This window comes from Melanerpes formicivorus, unplaced genomic scaffold (assembly GCF_026170545.1).
Source record: "Melanerpes formicivorus ecotype bairdi unplaced genomic scaffold, bMelFor1.0.p_v2 SCAF_11, whole genome shotgun sequence".
Lineage (NCBI taxonomy): Eukaryota > Metazoa > Chordata > Aves > Piciformes > Picidae > Melanerpes > Melanerpes formicivorus.
The window spans coordinates 9,835,475-9,841,776 of record NW_027142363.1 but is presented as its reverse complement, the minus strand read 5'-3'; positions in this window follow the sequence as shown (position 1 = coordinate 9,841,776).

The window sequence follows — 6,302 nt, the reverse complement described above, 5'->3', positions numbered from 1 at the left end:
AAGTGTTACTTTTCCCTGACTTCTGTGTTGGGAAAACAGATGGGTTAACCTGCTGATTCAGTTTGACCCATTTTGTTCTGACTCAAACCATTATGCAATGTAAGCTTAAACTTTTGATTCACTTGCAACCTATTCATTCCTTCTTTCAGATAAGGAACAATGGAAAGTTCCAATAATTTATGCAAAACAAATTTTTAACTTCCATCTTCTTGCAGGCAGATTATGTGTTCTGCAGAATTTAACACAAAGTTTCTGCTACTAATATGTAATATTCATGCCTAACTCTCATTTTTCTGGATTTACAGTTATGTAGCCTTCATTTACAGTTATGTAGGTCATCATTTCTTAGAGCCTAGATTGTGAACAGAGCTCACAGAGCATCTCACTTTCACCTGTGAAATTTGAGGACCTAATTATAGAGCTACACGGACTGCTTTTGTCTGATATTGGCTCATAGGCATGGGGAGAAGATTTATGTGCTCTATTTTGCTGTTCTGTGTCACAGAATTACAGAATGTTAGGGGCTAGAATGGAACTCAAAAGATCATCTAGTCCAATCTCTCTGCCAGAGCAGGGTCGCCTATACCAAATGTGGTGGGTTGAGAGAGAAGGCCTAGCTTTCTCTCCCCCACAAAGCGGAAAAAACCCACAGCTAACTCAGCTGGAGAAGCAGAAGGAGTGTCCCAGCACTGTCCCTTTCTTAAAGGCACGGCCTCAAACGGTCACACCATATCCCACAGGAATGCAGCCAGGCAGGTTTTGAATATCTCCCGAGAGGGAGATTCCACAATCCCCCTGAGCAGCTTGTTCCAGTGTTCCATCACCCTCATAGTGAAAAGCTTTTTTCCTCATGTTTACATGGAACTTCCCATGCCTCAACTTCCACCTATTGCCCCTTGTTCTGTCATTGGGCATCACCAAGAAAAGCCTGACTCCATTCTCTTGGGACTCACCCTTTACATATTTATAAATACTAATGAGGTCACCACTCAGTCGCCTCTTCTCCAAGCTAAAGAGACCCAGCTCCCTCAGTCTGTCCTCATAAGGGAGATGTTCCACTCCCTTAATCATTTTTGTGGCTCTGTATTGGACTCATTTAAGCAGTTCCCTGTGCTTCCTGATCTGAGGTACACAGAACTAGACGCAATATTCCAGATGTGGACTCACCAGAGCATATATGCATATATGGATGCATATTTAACGCACACATTTGGAACTATATGGTCTCATTGGGGACTGTACTCATTCCTGCTCCAGCAGATGAAGAGAAATGAGATCTAACGGAAAACCTAAAGGTCTCTTAGCTCACTCTTTCATATGATAAACATAACTTTGATTATCCAAATTCTATTTGGTCAAAAAAAGCAGGAGCATCAATAATGAACAATGTCAAGATAATGAAATGTTTCTGATGATTTCCATTGGAAGCAGTTGCTTGCCAGGAAAGGCAACACGAATGAAAGCATAGGTTGGCTGGAAAATACAATGAGCAAGAGACAGAGGTTTACCAGCACTGGTAGTCAATGCCTAGACCTCAAGAAGGTATGGCAATGGATAGGAATTTTTCAGGGGTTTGTTTTTGTAAAAAGTGAGGAATTGTCAGTCATAATACTACAGCTGAAACATATTGGTTCTCTTAAGCATGTAATTTTTATATATGAGGAAAATACCACATCAAAGTGGTAATAAAGCATGTTCCCAGAAATGGGTTCTACTGTATATTCCTCCCCATCAAGTGTTTTCTTTAGGAACACAAAACTAAAACAAATGTAAAGGGGAAGAAGTAATTCACTGTTAAAAATGATATTAAAAACTAATCTGAATTGAAGCAATCTAACCATCTTATTGTAGTTGTGAAAGCTGGAAATTCTTAGCTGCAATTATGAAGGTTGACCACTCTTGCCATTCCTCAAATTTATTGAAAAGCCTCTATTACTGTTCTTCAGAAACAATATTCTAAGAAGCCTAATTGTATGGTATCCAACCCTCTTCCTGTTCTTTTACTGTAGTATTTAATGGCAAGTAACCAGCATCATTAACTAATTTGCTGTAGTATTTCCATGCTCTGTGACCTCATGTTTCAAATAACTTTCAAAACAAATAGTTACTTACTCAAACACTTTTCCATACTAAGAAAATATATAACTAAATCTTTGCTTTATCAAGTATACCTAAGAGAGAGCTATTCATTTTAAGGTGTACAGCAATGTAACAAAATGGTAATGAGCAAACACTGAATAAAGACTTCGAGGTGAATTACCCCACAGCAAACTTACACTGATAGCTTTATGGTCATCTTCTGCTCTAAATTCCTTTAAGCTGAAGAGTTGTCAATGGATTACAAGACAGCGCAAACCATTAGCACAGAAGTGCAAAGAACTCTTTTGGAATTACATTAAATGAATTACCTGTTTTGCTGCTAACAAACTGCATAATTATAAAACATATGAAAAATAATTTGCATCATTTGTCTTTCCAATGGCCAAAGGTCTTAATTTTCATCTTTAAAAACAAATCTGCTACAAATGCAAACATTAGAAATCAGACCAGTGTGCAACTAGTGCAAACTCATTCTATCTTTCTACCTCTCTGTTCCTGTCCCTCTCTCTGTCCACGACTCACTCCATTTTTCATAGTATCATAGTATCATTCAGGGTTGGAAGGGACCACAAGGATCATCTAGTTCCAACCCCCCTGCCATGGGCAGGGCCACCCCACACTAGAGCAGGCTGCCCAGAGCCTCATCCAGCCTTCTCTTAAACACCCCCAGGGACGGGGCCTCGACCACCTCCCTGGACAACCCATTCCAGGGTTTCACCACTCTCATGGGGAAGAACCTCCTCCTCACATCCAGCCTGAATCTCCCCACCTCCAGCTTCATTCCATTCCCCCTAGTCCTATCACTACCTGAGATGCTGAGAAGTCCTTCCCCAGCCTTCCTGTAGGCCCCCTTCAGATACTGGAAGGCCACAATTAGGTCACCTCGGAGCCTTCTCTTCTGCAGACTGAACAGCCCCAACACCTTCAGTCTGTCCTCATAGGAGAGGTGCTCCAGCCCTCTGATCATCCTCGTGGCCCTTCTTTGGACACCTTCCAGCACCTCCACATCCCTCTTGTAATAGGGGCTCCAGAACTGGACACAGTACTCCAGGTGGGGTCTCACCAGGGCTGAGTAGAGGGGGAGGATCACTTCCCTTGACCTGCTAGCCACACTTCTCCTGATGCAGCCCAGGATCTGATTTCTCCCTCTCTGTTCTTCTCTTTTTTATATATGAGAGAAGAGGGTTCACAAACCGCATGTCAGAGAAATTAGCAATACTACTTCTTAATTTGGTAAGTAATTTGATAGAAAGGCATTGCAGTTAATATATGACCCACATATGGACTTCAGCATGTCACAGAGTTATTTGCTGGCAGTTCGTGAAATAACCGTTTGTCTACTTGCAGATGTTGGTGATCAGTCATATCCATTTATTTGACAAAACTCAGATGCATTTCAGTCAATGAACTTCTTGTACATTTTCATGTGTGTGCTCTCCAAAAATCAGAATATACACCTTGACTCTTATAGGAGATCACCTGGAATGAATAATTTTTTCTTTAGATTTATGACACACAGAATTACATTTTAACATAAACATCTATCATCATTAAAAAAAAAATATATTTCAAACTGGTAAACACTTTTCAATATCAAAATGATCTTGAAATTTTTCTGCCAACAAAGTTCCCTACCAGGAAATGAAAGAACAAAACCAAAGGAGATGTAAAACAATAATGTTATTTAGTTATACTTTGTAGTGTCTGCCCAATAACTTTCCAGTACCACATTTAGAAACTCTCACACCTGTGTCATCATTGTTACAGAAATTCTCATCAATAAAAATAGATAAAAACCTAAGAATGTGCTCTTAGGAAAACTATTATGCAATCCAGGGATAAAACACCCCCACCTGTTCTATTTGAGGACAAAATATAGTTATTTTTAGTACAGAATGTTGATTATATTGCTCAAAAATCAATTAGTCCTTACTTCTTTCATATATCAATTGATGAATTCCCCTCGTTAAATTGGAAGTGATCTCAAACTTTTCTTGGATTCTAGCTGACTCAAAATCCTTTAAAAGCATTTAAGATATACATAAAGCATGAGGGAAAAATCCACAAACACAAATCTGCTCTATTTATCTAATATTGTTATGTGATGTTTTCACATAATTGCCTGTGGCACTTCTGGTATCTCTAAATAAACAAGTGAGAACGGAGATATGGGACATATAAACATTAGAGAAAGTTATTTGGCATGAAAAGACACTTTAATTTAAGTTGTAAAGAATATATATCTTGTTTGACCTTGCTTGAGTCTCTGGTGGTTAGTTTTGAGTCACTGGAAGAATGTGGTTTGGAATTTAATTTTGATTGACAAGTGGCCTCCCACTGAGGGAATACTGAAAAGTGCTGAGAACGCAATATCCCATATGAGCAAGCTGGTTTTGCGGTTTTGTTTGTGACAATTAGGGTAACCAAGAGACAGAGCAGATTAGAAGGTTGCACAAGTACTCCCAACAGTCGGGTTAGGGCCCTGAAAGATTCTCTACCCGCTTCTAAGGAGCATTCATACATTGGTATCTTGTTGGAGCCACAACATGTGCTGACAGTAGGAGGGGACTGAGAAGACTAAGTTCAGTTTGAAGGTATCCTAACATGACAGTTTCCCTGCATATGTCACCTCCAGAGTCCTCCTGATGCACAGTGTAACTGCCAGCAGACATAAAAGAGTGTGTTGTGCAAATGAACCGTGGTGTCTATGACGATGTGGATTTGGTGTTGAGGAATCTTCAGAAATGAGTGTGGATTTGTTGTTATAGAAAGAGACCTAGCGCTCATGTGGGTAATGCAATATGGTGTGCTTCATTTGGGCAGAACAGTTTTAATGAGCTATCCACCTTACAGGATCTACCTCCACAGGAAGCCTTTATGAAACATGCTGAAACAAGCTATCATGTCCCAGGACAGTCTTTTATTAACATGTGAGTTTGTAACAGAAGTAAATTCCTCTGGTGCAAGAAAGCTTTGACATGACCAACGTTGCTAATGTCTTAATTTGCTAATGGATCTGAAATGCATTTTCTTGCAACTTTGGACTTGATACAATGCATAGCAATCTTGGAACACTGGAAGACATTTTAGAAGAGCAAATAGAGGAAAGACTTCTTTTGGTTTATGCAATTATGTAGGTAGATTGCTTCTCCTGTGTTTGTAGCCTTGCTGTAGTATTTGTTCAGTTTTTTTCAAGGGGGGGGAAGACAAAGTCATCACATTAAGGAGTTACAGAATTCTCTGTTTTGCTTGGCAGGATTTCTTACAGCAACTTAAACCCACCTAACTTCAGCCTGTCTTTCACATAAATCATCCAAAGGTCTTCAGAGAAACATAAACTATTGAAAATACACAAAGTGGTGATTTTTTTCTTCCCACAAAACTTCAAACATAACAGCTGCTCTCCTTTTTCTTTTTTTTATGTTGTTTTGTTTTTAATTTTTCTAGAATGCAGTAATTTGACAAGTTGCAATATGGATTGTATTTATTTAGTTAATATTATGGGGTTTAGCAAATATTTAAATAACTGCAGAAAATACTTTAATTTGCACTTTGCACTTTACATTTTTGTTCCCACTCAACTACATCAAGAAAAATAATGACCTATGATACCATGGTCTAAGTTTGTTTCATAAAACTGAAAAATATGTCCTGACCAACATAGTTTTGAATTCATTTAAAGGGATATTCATGTTTAGCAACCATTTATTTATAAGAAAATAGAAATTACAGGCACTATTTTTTTAATGTGTATTAACATAAGACTACCTTATGTAATTAGTGGCATTATTGAACATGTGAAATACAGAATGGGTCAAAGCTGATGTTTAATTCACATGTTTTCTGTGGGAAGTTTTGGTTTGGTTTGGTTAGATTTGGTTCTGGTTAGCAGTACCTGTGTAATTGCAGGATAAGATTTACTTTAGAGGCAGGTCATTCATCTGTCCTTCTTCTAAAAGGATCATCACATAATTCCTCACATGAAACACCACATATTTACAGTTAGACTATAGAAGACACTTATAGTGTCACTCACATCACCTAAAACTGCTTCTGTAACAATTTCCTATGCTAAGTATAGAGGAGGCCACATATGCCACAGCCAAAGTAAGCATATGTCTGGGATACGGTACTCATTCAATTTTAATGGAACCCATTTTGGCAAAAGTACTTGTTTGCTTTTAGAAGGTCAGCCACCTCCT